Source organism: Protopterus annectens, chromosome 2.part0 (genome assembly GCF_019279795.1).
Source record: "Protopterus annectens isolate FY-2018-M chromosome 2.part0, PAN1.0, whole genome shotgun sequence".
Taxonomy (NCBI): domain Eukaryota; kingdom Metazoa; phylum Chordata; order Ceratodontiformes; family Protopteridae; genus Protopterus; species Protopterus annectens.
Window position 1 is genome coordinate 810,973,578 of NC_056728.1, and position 17,600 is coordinate 810,991,177.

A 17,600-nucleotide genomic window follows, 5' to 3' on the forward strand; every position below is an offset into this window, starting at 1 on the left:
TGGAGCACGTAGTGTTCTGCATTTTATATAGGCAAAACTATAAGGAAATTAAAGAATCGAATAATTGAACACAAGTCTGAAATAAACAGAGCAATAAATACGAATTCATTATATAAACACATAGCAGAACATGGAGCACAACACAGATTTAAATTTAGGGTCATACACATAGTGGAGAAAACAGAGAGGGGTGGAGATATGAATAATAAATTAGAATTAAAAGAATATGAATGGATAACCAGATTGCAAGCAGACAAAAACCCAGGTATTAATGATATCATTACACTGAAACCTGTATTAAAATTTTTACAGCAGAGTAAATTAAAATGATTTGTAATTTTTATAAAATGTTTTTAAATCTCGTTATAACACTGAATGTAATAATCACATGACTTCTGGCTGCAAGCCATGTGACTTAGACCCATACTATATATTTGATGTGATTTTAAAACTAAATGTATGCACTGAAGAAGGGTTTTTGACCTGAAAGCTTTGCCGTGTTTTATAAAACAGTTTATCTTCCAGTTCTCTTGTGTTTTTGACTGTTACTTCATTCTACATTCTGCAAGTACTATAAACTGTGCCATGGTCTTGCAGATCAGCCTACTTAGGCTGATGGGTCTATAATGTGCCAGATTGGTGGGTGCCCCACCTTAGTGTAAAAGGTTAATAGTTGGTGTCCTCCACTCAGCTGGGACAAAGGCGGTATTCAGACTTTGGTTGAATGCAGTGACTTATGGAGCTGCAAAGTCATGCTTGAGGTCATGTAGGATTCATGCTGTGATGTGATAGGCTCCCATGGTGGTTGTATACCATGACTTTGAGGAGGCAGTGATGACCTGTTCCCTACATATAAGGGGATGAGGGCAATACTGGGGATGCCCTGGGATTTGTTATGGCTAGGCTTGTAGAGCCCCTAGGGCCAATAGCCTAGTACCAACCTATGAACCTATGTACTGATGGAGGGTCAGGGTGTGAAGCCTGCACTGAATCTGTCAGGCATCACGTATGCTATACCTACAACACTTGCATATCTGGTGTCCTTAACCACCACTATTGAGCAGATCTGACGGTTTCCTTTGATGTTGCAGACATATGTGAAGAAGGGGAGATGACTGTCTGTAGTTGATGTCACCAATGTGGGATGGGGGTTTGCTTTGCAGGATTCTAGTAGTGATGTTATTTGTTAGTTCAGGCTAAGGTGACATTACATCACATGGGTACCTGCCCCTACTTTGTCTCATGCAGCAGTATGTCATCCCTGTTATGGACACTATTTATTACAGATGTCCACCAGACAGGTGTATGTATCCTTGCAGAGGATGATGTAGTCCTGTCGGGTATACCTGACTCCATGCAGATACACAGATGCAAGTATAGCACTTTTGTGCATTTGTGGATATTAGTGCCAGTTCCTATAGAGGGGGTGGGAGCTGCAAAGCTGTGTATACCACCTCTCAGGAGGCTGTATTCAACTTTGGAGTTGTATGTATGTCTGACCCAAGCTAGATGGGTATTGTGGGAGATGGTGCCTGCAAACGTGACTGCTTTATGGTTGCGTTCACTAAGGATACTAATATTGTCAGGATGCTGCAGTGGTCACCCATTTTGTCTAATATCAGCTACAACAGACCTTCATTTCATGTGGTGGTAGCACCGAGCTGCTCCCAGGTGTTTGCAATTTCACTGTTGATGGATCTCTGGCCATTTGTGTACTGACATGAGTACATCTTACAATGAATGTTTGGGTAGTTCAAGTAACCCAGTTAGTGTAAACAGTGCTTAGCAGTTTGGACCCTCCCCTACACACAGGCATGCTTAGCTTTTCTTTAACCAGCTAAAACACATGCCATGGGTTTAAGCAGAGTTTAGCACCATCAGACACATACCCCTGCTTAGCTGAGTGCAAACAGGCACCACTAAGCTTCAATCCACTTAAACATAGAATGACACACCCCCTTTTGAGGTCACTATCTTGTTTACTACTATCTACATGGTTCTAGTCCTACCACGGGTTGTACCTGTGGACACTGCCACCCTTTTTACTATTCCATAACCATAGCTCATTTACATGCATCTAATTGCGTATACCCTGGATACTTCACTATTCCAGGGCCTACCTCCTTAGCAACCACTGACACCTGCTATTGTAAGACTCTGCATGCTGGGCACTATAATGCAATATTTTTGCAAATGTGTAATTTTCATTTTTTTACATTTTTTATTTGTTTTTTTATTTATTTTGCCATTGCATCATGTTTGCAAAGTGCTGCGCACTGCACAAATGTATTATATGTATTAAAAAATGTATAATACTTTTTAATGAGTTGCATTGCTTTCTGGACTCACTGGCCATATATTTGGCCATTTGCATGCCTACAGTGCCATAGCCACCATTTTTTGAGCTTTCACAGCCCCTGTTTAAAATTTACAGTCTGGAACATGGTTCCTAACCATGTACATTTCTTACACCACCACAGCACTTACCTGGGTGCCTTTCTGCTTATTATATCACAAATCAACCACATTTGCATGGATTTCACCAGCTTATGAGGTGATTTGCATTCCCCGGATACTTCATGTCTGCACACTTGTGCACACCTCTCCGACCTTTCTACTGAATTGCTCGGCGACCATGTTCCATGTTAGGGCTGTGCCACTTTGCCTAGACTGAGAATTACTCTGTGTAGGCTTTAGTGAAGTCCCCCTTAAGTTTATGAAATGTTCCTAAATTAAGCAGTTCAATTCTTTTCTTTCCTGTGTAAAATGTGTTTTCTTGTGTATACACGACTAATATAGGTGGGTATCATGTAAATGACTATAAAAGAACACACAGCCTTTGTGCGATCATATATAGTACAGAGGGCAACAAAGTCTTTTGCAAGTAATATCACTTGTGCAATGACATTCTTTTCCTGAAGATACAGGTTGTCTGTCCTACATAGAATGTGTCAAATAAATATTTGACTAAATAAACCACATAATCAGCTTTACATGTGGCAATACATTTCAAAATCTAAGCTTTGTTGGTGTTGATGGAAGGAAAATGTGTTCTTGAAGACATATTGACACATAGAGAAATGACTGTACCCCATTATCTTGCCACTAAGAAAAGACAATGCATTTTGTATGATAAAATGCTTTTTGAATCTAGAAAAATCATTAATGCCTACACTAACAGTACACTAAGTGTAAATGATCTGTATTCAAGGACATCTCTACCACATTTTTTGTGCTTTCTAGTCACGCAGAAAGATTACACTAAGTCTACACTTTGTGGTAACATTTATGAATCATCATTATCATCATCATCATCATCATCATCATCAGCCCCTTTTTCCCATTTTTTTTCTACATGGGGTCAGGTTATTGTGTTAACTGACCCATCTCTCTCGATTCAGTGCCACACTATTGCCTTCTTCAACACTCATGCCTGACTGTCACCGATCTTCTTTCACAAAATTCATCCACCTTTTTGCTGGATGTCCTCCCTTCCACTTACCTTCTTCCTGTCTGTCCCAAATCTTACTCATCAGATTGTCTTCTGCTTTTCTGCACATGTCCAAACCACCATAATCTGTTTTCTTTGATCTTTTCTGAAATCGGAGGTACTTTGGCTTTTGTTCTTATGTCCTAATTTCTTCATCTGTCCCAAAGTGTGTATCCTACCACACAGGCAATTTATTTCCATCACCTCTAGTTCTTAAACTGTTCTGCCTTTACTACCCAGGTTTCTGTACCATACAATAGTACTGGTTGCACCACTGTTTTGTACAGATTCATTGGCATTCTCCTATCTTAGACTATTCCTGACACTCTATGCCAGTTGGCTGCAGCCCCTCTGATTCTAGCTTTGACCTCTTTATTCAGACTTCCCTTCTCCTCAACCACCCCTCCCAGATACTTGAAGCTGTTTACCTGTTCCACTATCTTCCTTCTATCTCTCTTCTCAGCTTCTTCTGATTTCCACAATGTTCTGCCCTTACCACCATCTTATCTGTGCTTAGTTTCATCTCATGTGCATTCAGCTTTGCATTCATTCTCCTGAAGTTCTAGCTCAGAGTCTGCCTGTAATGCCACATTGTCTGAATACAGCAACTTTGTTGATATGTCCCCTCCGACCTGTTTGGTAAATCAGTCCACCACCAGTATGAACAGCAGTGGGCACAGAGCTGAACCCTGGTGTACAGCCGCTCATACTGGGAACCCCACTGTGACACCAAACACTGTTTGTACTTGAGTCTTTGTATATAATCTGCACTAATTCACACAATGTTTCTGGGACTTCAAACCACCACAGTACTGCCCAAATCAGCTTTCTCAGGACCTTGTCATATGCTTTCTCCAAGTCTAGGAATGCCCAGTTGGACTCTCTCTTCATCTCTAGTTTCTTCACAGGTATCAGTCTCAGTGCAAACATTGAGTCAACTGTGCGGCATCCCAATCTGAATCCAAACTGCTCATCTCCCATCTTACATTCTACTACTCTGAATATCCATTTATCAGTCACCGTCTTCAGAACTTTCATGCAATGTGATTGGAGTTTGATGCCTCTGTACTGCCCACAGTTGTGGATGTCTCCTTTGTTCCTGTACACTGGCATGAGTATGCTTATTCTCCACTCATCCTGGTTATGCCTTTCTCTCCACACTGCTATAAGTACCCTCAGGAGGCATTTCTCCCCATCTCATCCAGCATCTTTATCATATCTGCTGTGACCTCATATGAGCCTGCTGCTTTCCCTGACTTTATCTTCCTTAGTGCTGTCCTTACTTCTTCTAGGGTGGGCTCCTCTTCTTCTCTCATCATGGGCTGTTTCTGAGGCAGTGCAGCTTCTACATGGCTTTTTTAATTCAGAAGCTGCTGGAAATACTCCTTACATCTGCCTTTAATGTCCTGTGGTCTGGTGAGCAGGTTGTTGCTGGCATCCCTTATGAAGGGTATCTGACTATCTTCTTTATGTTTCTGTTTTGCCTTGCAACATGATATACTTTCTTTATGCCACTTACTGAGTCACTTTCCAGAAGTTGGTAGAGTGCCTCTGATGCCCTATTCTTTGCTATTGCAACTTCTTTCTTAGCTTCTTTGTTAGCCAACCAGTAGTCCTTCATAGCCTGGTCAGTATTTTCTATCTTCCACTTCTTCCTGCACTCCTTCTTTCTTTTGATGACTTCCTGGATGTCTGCATTCCACCACCAGCTTTCCTTATATACCTTATTTCCATACCTGGCTCAGCCACATATCCTTTCTGTAGTCATAACACATGCTGTTTTTAGGAGCTGCCATTCTTGTTCAACTCCATCTATTTCCTCTTCTTCTTCTTGGGGTGCTAGAGCCCTGAGTAATTCCTTGAACTGTTGTACATTCTCTCCAGTCAGCTTCCAGGTCTTCAGCCTCGTCTCTGTTGACCTTGCAGCCTTCTATGATCACTGCTTGCAGTGGATTGTGGCAACTAGTGGTTTATGCTCTCAGCCGACTGTTTCACTAGGGATGACTTTGCAATCATGGATTCTACACCAGTGCCTTTTCCTTGCATGTTCGCTACTCTTGTATGTGATCTTTTGACTGTCTCTCTGAACCATGTGTTGGCTACTATGAAGCCATTTGCCAGACAGAAGTCTAGAATGGCTTCTCCTTTTTTCTGTTGCCCCACCCATGTGGACCCAGGCAGTCCTCATATCCTGTTCTGTCTGGCTCGATATGTGCACTCAAGTCACCCGTTATCGACACCAATTCATGTTGGCCTGCTTTATCTATTAGGGCCTGCAACTGCTGTCTGAATGCACTCTTTTCCTCACTTTCACTACTCTACTTTAGAGCATAGGCTGAAATTATGAATACTGTCTTACCATTACACTGGAGTCTGATCGCCATGAGTCTGTCATTAATTTTGATGATATCCTCACTGCCTTCTGTAGCCTCTCTTTCACCATGATTCCTACACTATTTATAGGTGGTCCCCTCCTGAGTAGTAGAGTCTGGATCCCAAGCCAAGTAGCTTTGCTGCACTGCTCTTCCATCTTGTCCCTTGGATACATAGAATGCCCATCCTCCTCCGTATCATCATGTAACCTTTATGAATCTCCTTTGATATTTAAGACTGGAATAAAACCAGTAGGAGAATTAAAATTAGGAGGAAGAGGGTGTGAGTTATGCTTGTGTTCTCTGTTTAATCAAAACAGGGCCCACTTAGTGTACACTTAGTGTAGATGTTAATGAATACCAGGGAGTTACATTGCCAATGGCAGAATATGCAGTGTGATTCTGTATCTACAAAAGTAAGACCACTGATAAAATAGAGTGGATACAAAAGTGTTATACCAGGTAAATCTTTTCTGCAGGGATGTTAAGCTTCAAGCAAAGATTGGTCATAATAGATCTTCATTCCATATATTATTGCTTATTAAGTTAAAACTTTATTTGGTCTTACAATTTTTGAAAGGTAAAGTGCTATGAAAATCTCCTTGGAATAACCTTTAATACTCACAATAGGGGAACATGTAATAATAGTTCAGTTATGCAATTTCATAATCATTGCAACAGTAAGTCCACAAGACATCAAAGGCAGATGGAAGGAGTACTTCCTCAAACTTCTGAATGTAGAAAACCTCATAGAAGCTGCACTGCCTCAGATACAACCTATGATGAGAGAAGAAGAGGAGGCCACCCTAGAATAAGTAAGAACAGCACTAAGGAAAATGAAGACATGGAAAGCAGCAGGTTCAGATGAGGTCACAGCAGATATAATAAAGATGCTAGGTGAGATAGTGGAGAAATGGCTCCTGAGGGTAATCATAGTTGTATGGCAAGAAAGGTGTATCACATATGACTGGAGAATAAACATACTGGTGCCAGTGTTCAAGAATAAAGGGGACATTTACAACTATGGACAGAATAGAGGTAGCAAATTCCTATTACATTGCATGAAAGTTCAATACAAGGTGATCGATGAATAAATACTCAGAATAGTACAAAATAAAGTGGCAGATAAGTAGTTTGGATTCAAATTAAGATGCAACATATTTGATCTGATGTTTGTAGTGAGACAGATAGTTAAGTAGAAGCTAAAGATGAAGAAAGAGTCCAACTGGACATTCCTAGAAAGCATATGATAAGAAACCCAAAAGCTAATTTGAGCAGTCCTGCAGTAGTTTGAAGTCCTAGAAACACTTTTAGAATTAGTGCAGGACATGTATAAGGACCCATTTACTCAAGTAGTAATACTGTTTGGTCTCAGAGATGGCTTCCAAGGTAGAGTTGGTATCCATCAGGGTGTAACAGAAAATATATATTGTCTCTTGATTATTTTTCACAAAATGCATATTAACTTGCAGTTTCTTTACAGTTGAGTCAAATAAAATATTTATAATATGTTTATGTTAAAAACATAATGTAACACAGATGCATGATTATGCAAAATATAGTTTCACATAAGTTGTACCTTTGTATTTTAAGTGCCTTACAACTGCAATCTCTTTATTAGTAAGTTATAGTGTGCTAACAGATAAAGGCAAAGTAAGTGTTAAAGGAGTTAAGGGAAGTTACTATGTTTAAAAGAAAGGGAAAAATGTGTAAGGAATTTTTTTTAAGCTCTGGCCTTTTTAGATCATTCCAAGGATGTCTGTAAGATAGTATGTAATGGTACTAAATGTTACAAGATCAAAAGATACATTTCTAGACCAGGCTGTCTGTGTTTTGAAAAGGCATATTTGTCAAGTGTTCACATTAAGCTGTAATAGCATATAATATTTTAAAATACATTGATTTGTTAAAAGCTATATAACATCAGTATTCTGCATGCATAGAATTGATAAGAAAAAGTATAAAAATTGAAGATTTCCTTTGCTCTGCGAGACTGATCTGAAATTTTGTGTAGGCAGTCTGCCAGCACTGTTTATGAAATAAACCAGTACTCTGCACATGCTGGAGTGTTATTCTTGACTCAGGACTAAAAAGGTAAAACTCTTTGTTATTTATTTGTGCACTTTATCATTTGGTGCTGTGACTCAGATATAAACTTTGGTATTGTTGCAGGACAGTGTAAAATAAATTACAAAGGCCCAGCACAAAAAAGTTATTCTGTAAATTCCACATTGTTTTGTATGAAATAGTCAGAGATTCAGATACTTATGTAATCAGGGTATGCAAATATACTACACTAAAAATGGGGAAATGGGTTTGTGAAAAATGTTTTATCTCTCTCTCTCCCCCGCATTTAAATAATTGTAATTAAAAACTGAAATGAGTGAATAACTGTTTTGTTAAATGACTAAGTTTGCTTGCTAGTTATACATAAATTAATAGTGGGAGGACCACACAGACATTTGCTTGTTAGGTATATGTAAAGTAATAGTGGGAGGACCCCACAAAACAATTAAAAAAAAGTTTATTAATGTGTATATGCATACAACAAAAATGTTGTTTATTTATTTATTGACAGTTGGTTACTGGAATAGTCCACTGGGCTAAGATGTCCCATTTTCAGTGAAGGCCCAGGGAGAAAAGCTTCAAAAACATAACAACCTTGAACTATTACATACATAACAGTTTCAAACAATTACATACAAATGTACAGACAGGATATCTTCATAGTAACAGTTTACACATATTTAAGATGAGAAAATACTTATGTAAAAATAACTAATAGTGGTTACAAAATGCAATAGCTATGGTTATGAAACACATTAAAGATGAATATAAAATAAGGATGAAAATAGAGAAAAGAGGTGTCGTTTTTAGATTCTTAAGATGAGAAAAATGATACTCGTGTACAAACATATTTCAGTGCTTACAGATGCCGTAGGTCTATTTATGAGTCATTTAAGAAGGATCTAAAAGTGGATGAAAAATTAGGGGGTGAGGCAAGGGTTATGAAGGCAGAGGAGGTTGGCACATAGGGGTGGGCACATTGGAGAAGCTACAGTTCCATCTAGAAGAGAGATAGTTGTGTAGGGATGTTTTAAAGAGTACACAGATTTGGGTAGTCCTAATATGTACTGGAAGAGAGTTAAAGTTTCTGGCTACTCAATAAGAGTAAAGTAGTTAGCCAGCTAGTAGATTTGGTTTGTGAATTTGTAGATGTTGTTGGTTTTCTTAGCTGAGTGACCTTTTTAAAAGAAAATTAGCAATACGTCAGATTCAGTCTCCTAAAAATATATAGTACATAAACAGAAAATATGCAAAAAACTGTATAATAAAAACAACATAGCTCTCAAATTCAATTTATATATATTAGATTTCAAAAAACATATATAAAGTATCTAAAACATAAAAATACAATGCATTAAATGTCATAAAGACATATCAAAATCACATACCACCAATAGATGGTGGCAAAGTCAAGGAATAAAGCAAACCTGTATGACTTAGTTAAAATCTACACACTTGACCTATTCATATTCAATATGTAATGTATAAAACATCCATGTTCAAATAACTATCTACCAAGCTTCATAAAAATGATTATGAAATGACAATATAATTATTAACATTCATATAAATACATCCTAGGGGAAACATTCTAAGCAGGGATAACCATATATGGACACAAGACATATCACTTGTAAGTCAATGTATCAAGGGTCTATCTACTAGAAAAGGCTTTAGAAGCACTCTATCATTCAAGCAAGCCATATTCCTTGTCAGCCAGTAATCTAATTACCCATTTCATCTCAAGTTTCACTGTAAAATTCTTTTGGTTGCCTAATTGAATGCATTTGTCCACAAATTCTATGACTAGAAATTCAACTCTATAAGACAAATCATTGCTTAGCACATGTCTGGCTAAGGCATTGCTCTCATCTTCCGTATTAATAGCATATATATGCTCGCTAATGCATTCTCTTAGTGTCTGATTTATTTTGCCTACATAAAAAGCTGGACATTTTATGCATCATGCTAAATAAATCAGATCTCTGGTTTTACAATCTGTGTAATGCTTAAATTCATAGACCTTATGTGTAGTGGGATGCATAAAATTACTAATGTTGGCCATATATGTACAATGATTACAATTCCTGCAACCAAACATCCCTATCCCCTCAGACTGTACTGTCTTGCTCTTATCTTTTTCATAACAAAGTAGTCTCTTAAGTGATTTATTATTCTTAAAGGCATAGCTAGCTCTGTTACCTACTAAACTTACTATCTTCTCATCAGTCATCAAAATCTCCCAATTCTTTAGTATGATGCCTCAAATAGCTTTGTTGTTAGTTACAAACTAAGAGAGTGTAGTGCATAGCAGTGGTGGGTAGAATAAGATATGTTATGTGCAAATCTTGCAATTTTGTTGTAACAAGTTTCCAGTTTAGGTTTTAATGTAGAGAGTATATTAGTGAGTATGTAAGAGATGGTAGTAGATGTTTAGTGGCAAAAGTCTTTTTTGTAGTGGAAGTAAGGGTTTGTGTCTATAAAGAAGGACTAGTTTTTGATGTTTTTTTATGTTGTATTGAATATGTAAATCAGATTGCTGTGGTTGGGGCGGGAGCGGGAGCCATGTTGAGTAGGTGTGAGAAGGTTCTGCTGGAGGAAATAGTTTAGGAGCTGAGAATGTAGGATAATCCTACAGGCTAAGTTTGTAAAGGCTCCAGGGCCATTAGCCTAGTACACACCTATGAACCTATGAACCTATGAATTAAAATGCAAGTCATCACTCAGGAAACAGTCGCAAACCAGGTTTTGCCCACAAAGGAGCCTCTTCAGTACTAACTAACCTTGTAGAAAATATTACATTGCATACTTTATATATGAAAGGATCAAAACCATATGACACAAAGTTGATAAAATAAAAATGTGTACAAAAACATCAAATAAAACAGATCAAAAATACACATAAGTCTATATATTCTACACATCTCTGTGAAACTATTTAATTAAGACTAACCCCCAGATTTCATAAACTCTGTGTAGGAACAGTGTAAGTCATACATGGAGGGTAACATGTTCATATCTGTGGCTCACCCACAGCAGCGCGCCTTGCATATTAATGAAGGAGTGCTACTGAAAGAGAGCCATGTAACATGGTTACAGACTCGGTATAAAGGGTGTGTTACAGTGTCTACAGATGAGTAACACACCCCCTGCACTGTTAAAGTGCAAGATGGCACTGAAATATTAAATTACACTTTTTTTGTGCGTTTGCATGGCGCGGCATGGCATTTAGCAATGGGCATGTTCCAGACATCTAAAAATAGAAACCGGATACTTTCAATGTTAATATTAAAGGTCACATTTAAGTATAGCTAAGTGGGTTTGCATGGCATGACATGGTGCTCAGCAGTACTTAAACATAACTGAGAGCTATATAGAAAAGAATAGCTGTATTTACCATATCTCCGGTAGCTGAGTGGTTAGAGTCATGGCCTGGTGTGCAGTAAATGCACAGTTCAAATACTTAGACAGACCATTCCGCTTTTACATGTGTGACACCCCTGCACTGGCCCAGTAATCAAGAAGCCTCAATCCTTACCACTAGCACCAGTGAGGTATGTACACATTGGGAGAATGAGAAGTACACACACACAGTAAAGTACAATTTCCCTTAAGAGCACAAAGAGATTACAGTCAGTATGGGGCTGGTTTCTCCCTCTCTCCAGATCTCCAATAGGACTCCCCACTGGCACAGCTATAGGGTTAAGATCTCAGCTGAATGGCCAAGCTAAGACCTCCAGCACCCTCTCTGTCTAACCAGTGCTTCATGTCCCTGTCCAAGTAGCTGACACACACACACACACACACACACACACACACACACACACACACACACACACACACACACAAACACACATGCACACACATGCACACACACACACACACACACACACACACACACACACACACACACACACACACACACACACACCTGCAAAAGGCTGGCACAGGTTTACTAGCTATGTCCCCTTCTGCCCAGCCCATAAGGTAGTTAGCATTGCCAGCAGAACCCCTTATTAGCTACTTTAGGGCACTTCCCAAAGGTTGACTAATCTTACTTTGTAATGTTACTATTATCCAAATGGTAAGTGTGATCAAGACGTTCAAGGCTATTTAGAAGTGGTCTATACAGTGTCACCAAATACATATACAAGTAGTCTAAGAGCTTAAATATCTCTAAACAAACCAGCCACAATTAAAATGTTTAAATATATTTAATAGTAAATAATAAAATAACAAGACAATATTCAATAACTCAGCACAGTGACTACAAAGTTCAGAAACACAGGAAATATTTTAAAACATTGCAGGACAGTCTCAAATAAATACAGAAACATTTAAACTAATCTTTACTATATTACTGTCTATATCTAAAAAAATCCCTTTTCCCTAGTTACTTACTATTAGCAAGACAAGTGCTGATGAAAGGATGTTTCCAGGTCAAAAGACAAATGCAAAATGCACAGTCTCTGAGAGAGTTCCCTAATTAATATCAAAACATTACTGCTTGGTCAGCTGGATGACAGCAATATCTGTCACCTGCCTTCAGTTCCCAGGCTAACAGATACCAACAGAATTTAACATTTCTCTGTGAAAAATACCTGTGTCTCAGAAGTTTGCCTAGAACTGGAAGTCATAAAACAATTAACACTTTTACATTTGAAACCAAGTACTTTTTTCTGTTTAAGACAATAGAAAGAAACGTTTAGCTCTAGACATCTTGTCTCCTTGCTGCACTGAAACACAATTGTAAAGCAATTCACTTATTTGCTTAGAGTTTTGCAAGTTAACTCTGCATGTTCCAACTTCTACCATTAATATAGTTTAAATACATTTCTGCTCTTTACCAGTAGGGTACACTGTGGTTACATTCTTGAAGCTCAGTACATAACATACAGTTCAACATGTACTTCTGCACCAGTCATTCAATATACACATGACACATAGTTCTCTTACATTTGTAAGACAAACCTATGGATCATATTAAAAACCACAAATGACATATGATTATTTACAAAATTCCAGATAGCTGTGCTGGCAGTGCCACATTTTTATATGAATCATATTAATATTTTCAAGTGACATATAATTATTAACAAAATTCCAGATAGCTGGGCTGGCAGAATTTCGGTTTGTTACATGTGATAGCAAAAGGTTATAAAAATATATGTTTTTAATTATGTCTACATTGACATTGTTACCCGGGTTAGTCCAGCTGGGCCAGAAGCCCATTTTCAGTGGAAACAGAGGAGAAAAGCCCCAGTTACACAAGTGTCCAATACATTAAAGTCACACTCCAAGATAACCGTAATTAGAGTGCATAAGGTTAGGAAATATAAGTAAAATACATATACATAATCATAAAGTATCTTAATGAATAATTAATATCAATATTTTTTTTATTATTTTTAATGAAGTCTGGTTTACCCTTAGCTAAGCACTGCTAAGCCAAGCCAAGCAATGCTTAAACAGGACCTGTTTTACCAGTACTTAGCAACGCACAGCTCTGCTTAGCTGGTTTGGCCATTGCTAAGCATTGCCAGTTTAAGAACTGCTTGGCTGAGCTTAGTGTGTTTGCATGGTGCTAAGCTGCACTTAGCATTTTAAAAAATGGCGCAATGGCAGCAAAGGCCAGGAAAATAGCCTTATTTAAGCTGAACAGGTGGGAGTCCAGCCAGAACCTGTTGGAATTTGACCCATGCAGGAACTATGGCAGGAGATGGAGAGGGTGCGCACTTCTAGGTGCAGAGGTGGGGCATGTTGGAGTCCAGGGTCATGGTTGGGCTCCTCTTGAAAGACCATGACATCCGGCTGCTGCAGGGTCAGTACCAGGGGTCTAAATACAAATCAGAGGCCTGGGACTAGCAGGCATGTGACCTCACCATTGCAACTTGTATCCCTAGCACTGGTGAGCAGGTGTGTCACCACTACGACAACCTGAATCTTAAGAAGGGGGAACTCTTGGCCCAGTGGATCCAAGATGCTCGGGATGACAATGCCCCACAAGTTTGTAAGTATAGGAAGCATTAATCTACCAAAGTGTAGTATGAATATTTGATAGACAGGTACACATATTGGCGTGTGTCTCTCCCCACAGCTGAGAGGAGGCAGCTCATAATTTGGAGGCCTATGCAGGGCACCCGGCCAGGTTGCACCAAGAGTGTGTCGAGTACAGATATATCCTGCAATATATACTAATATAATTAATAAAAGTACAGTAGTAACTGCCAGTAGGTATACTGTTTTGAGTGTACTGCAATGAATGTGTTCATAGACCTGCAGTGATATAAGTGAGTAATGCCAGGTACAGTTTAATATAGATGAAAGCATGAAACCTACTAATGTGAAGGAAAGACAGTTACTACTGGATTAATAATGGTAAGGAATAAGAAATGTATACTGTATTACTAATAATGTTCTGGTAATAAAGTACGACTGCATTCATATCGTGAAGAAAATAAATCAACTGCATTCATAATTTTCAGGAAATAAAGTACAACTGCAGTTGGACTTGTTAAGGAAATAAAGTTAGTACTGCATACATTGTGCAATAATAGTTGTCTTTCAATGCCTACCTTATTTAAAGTGTTCAACAATAAAGACTGTTAGAAGTATACATACCATTGTTTTGTGTCAAACCTAATAAAGCTTTTTTGTGCCAGGTGTTGTGTGTATCTTGGGCTGCTGGTCAAGAAATTGATCATTACAACTGCTGTGAAGTAAACACGGGCATAATACCATGAAGTGACTGAAGTTTGGTCGATAAAGAATTGTAGATGTGGAGCTGTACTACAAGATATAATGCATTATGATATTTGTTCTGCACTAAGATCTGAACATAGAATAGTAACGTCTAAGGTGTTATAGTGTGTTTCTCTCTGGATTGTCGTGTGTTAACCTTTCCATTTCAGTTATATGCATTCCTGAATGTAGTTATGCTGCTGCAGACAAGTATGAAACTGTAACAGCTGTAGACTGCAAATATACCATCTCCAGCTGTATATGGGTCAGGTAGGCAACCCAGCACCCCGATATGGTCTATACACATCACACATATGCCCATCCACTAGGGGTTAAATGTGTACACCTGCATTCCAAGTATTAATACACAGTACTATCTCTGTCATGCATGGATCTCATGCATATGTGTTTAACTGTCACCGTAGTCTTTTGTGACACTCTACCTATATTATCAGGTCAGACTTTGTTACCAGGTGAGATCTAGGCAGATATCAGTCAATCAACATGTAGCAGTGGATCAGTAGCTCAATTTGATAAATGATATATATGTTGTTCATTTTGCCACACACAGACTGGGGTTCGAAATCAGGGACAAGTACTACTATATACTGATAGAAACAGACAAGTACTACTGAATATGCATAGAAACAGTTATGGGTTGCTAACAGATTTTCTCCCCACAGAAATTGCAGGTAAATAAATGTTTGTAGTAGCTCTATGAATGGTATAGTAATTTCTGTGTCCAGATATGTTATGTTGTGTAAACAGCATTCCCAGCACGGTGATGAGTTCATTAAATAAACCGTCAACAAGTGCACTACTATTCCTAGTTAATAAGACAAAATTGTTATTGCTGCTATGGCTGTATGCCTGGTGCATCTCTGAATGTCTGCTGATAGTCTAACCTCATGCCTGCCAAGGATGGCAGGATAAGTCAAAACTGTACTGTGCATGATACATGTCTCTCAAGTGTCACACTGTCACGGATAGTGATCCCTGTTGTGAAAACCATGGCACACAGATATAACATCCAGTGGAGGTATGTCAGTAGCACACTCACACAACAACAGTGCACAGTACACCTTGGTAGTCATATATGTTCACCTAGTCCCCTGTAGTTTTGTACTTATAGGTGTTACAGCTTGGCCCATACTGTCCCATGTGGATAGCTTGAGAGGGATATACATGCTACAGAAGCTATAGGGCACTTGTATACATAAAGCAATGGCAGACCTGTATAGTATAGAACAGTACTGTTGCAAACAATGTAGCCTATACTGTTGATAATAGAATGTCTCTCTCCCCCCCACCCCTTATGTTATTGTGTCTTTCGGCTTTTCCCAGTTAGGGGTCACCACAGCGGAACTCCGATCCGCTAATAATTGGCAGTAGATTTTTCCGTACTGGCTTGCCGGGCCTAATGCACAACCTTCAACGAAGGAAGGCCTATTCACGCATGTCGCCACACAGAAGATGCTCTAACTGAGAATCAAACGGGCAATGTCTAACTGTGAGGTGACAACGCTACCGCAGCACCACCACCGCAGTACTTCCTCCTCACCCTTTATCTGCATCACAAATAATTATTGTTATACTACGAGTATGGTTTCCTTTTCACATATGTTGTTCTCATAACCTAATTTTGGGCCTTGTGTTTTACTATTGTTATATATTACAATGGTTGCATATTACCATACCTTGTTGAAATACCAATGTTGTTGGCCTTATGCCATAACTGTTATTCAGTTTATTCTTGTGTTCTGTATGCTATGCAATATTATCATTCCAGGTAAATTGGAACACCTTTGAATGCTGTTATAACTAACGGTTAAATGTGCTGCACATGGCTAACCTATACATTTTGAAAAAAACTCATCACCGTAGCTGGAGATGGTAGGCCAGTTCCTGTGGATCCACCTTCCCCACCTCAAATTGCCATGGCACCGGGTCCCAGCATGTCTGGGACCCAACCTGGAGATGCACCTTCCACTGGTCCTGCACCACCCACAGGTGGAACCGCCGTATTCGGTTCTCATTCAACAAATTCTAACTAAAGAAGCGGTGGGAGTCAACAATTCAGGGGTTAGCTTAGGCTTACCCCTAACACAACCTACACCACCTATAAGGACAACGCAAGGTAATTCTGATAAACATTGTCATATGCAAGAAGTAAAAGACATTGACTCTTGGAAAACTATTGACTATAGTTTTCAGGGTGCACGTTCTCCACAACGTACAGAAGTGAATGCGATGCCTAAATCCAAATCCATGAAAGAAATGTTAAAAATGTTTGAAACTAAATTGTTCAAGCTAAAAAGAACTCAATTAGAAAATAGCTATTTGACTCGCAATATTGAGTTGGGCATTGTCCCTAAAGGGCTGCACCTTTGGAGATATCCAAATGGTAGTGAACAACAAGAAAATATGTTAAATGAACTTCATGCTTTTTTTTTTGACAGTTGTGGTATTCAGCTTATGGGGATAATGGTCAAATACAATAAACTTAAAATAGAAGACTTGCTTAACCAATTAGAGGAACTCAATAAAGACATTTCTAAAGATCTTTTATTTGACCAATTTTACAATCATTATACGCATATCATAGCCGATGTCACACACAGTTGTGACATCCTTTTTCAGAAGAAAAATCTGAAAATTCAACGAGATACCAACAGGTATGCTCAGAAACAAGCATATCCAAAATCTTCAATTTGGAGCGATAAGTACCATGGCAACAGATCATTAGTGACCATAACGGAAGTTATGGATGACGTCAATCCGCCTTTCGAATGTGATGACGAGACTGAAGTTTACAACGACCATGAAAATACAACTGCTGAAGGCGTCAGAAGATCTGACCGATTAAAAAATCAAGGCGATTATCCTAACCAGCAAGAATATAAAATAAAAAAAACACTTTAAACAGTGCA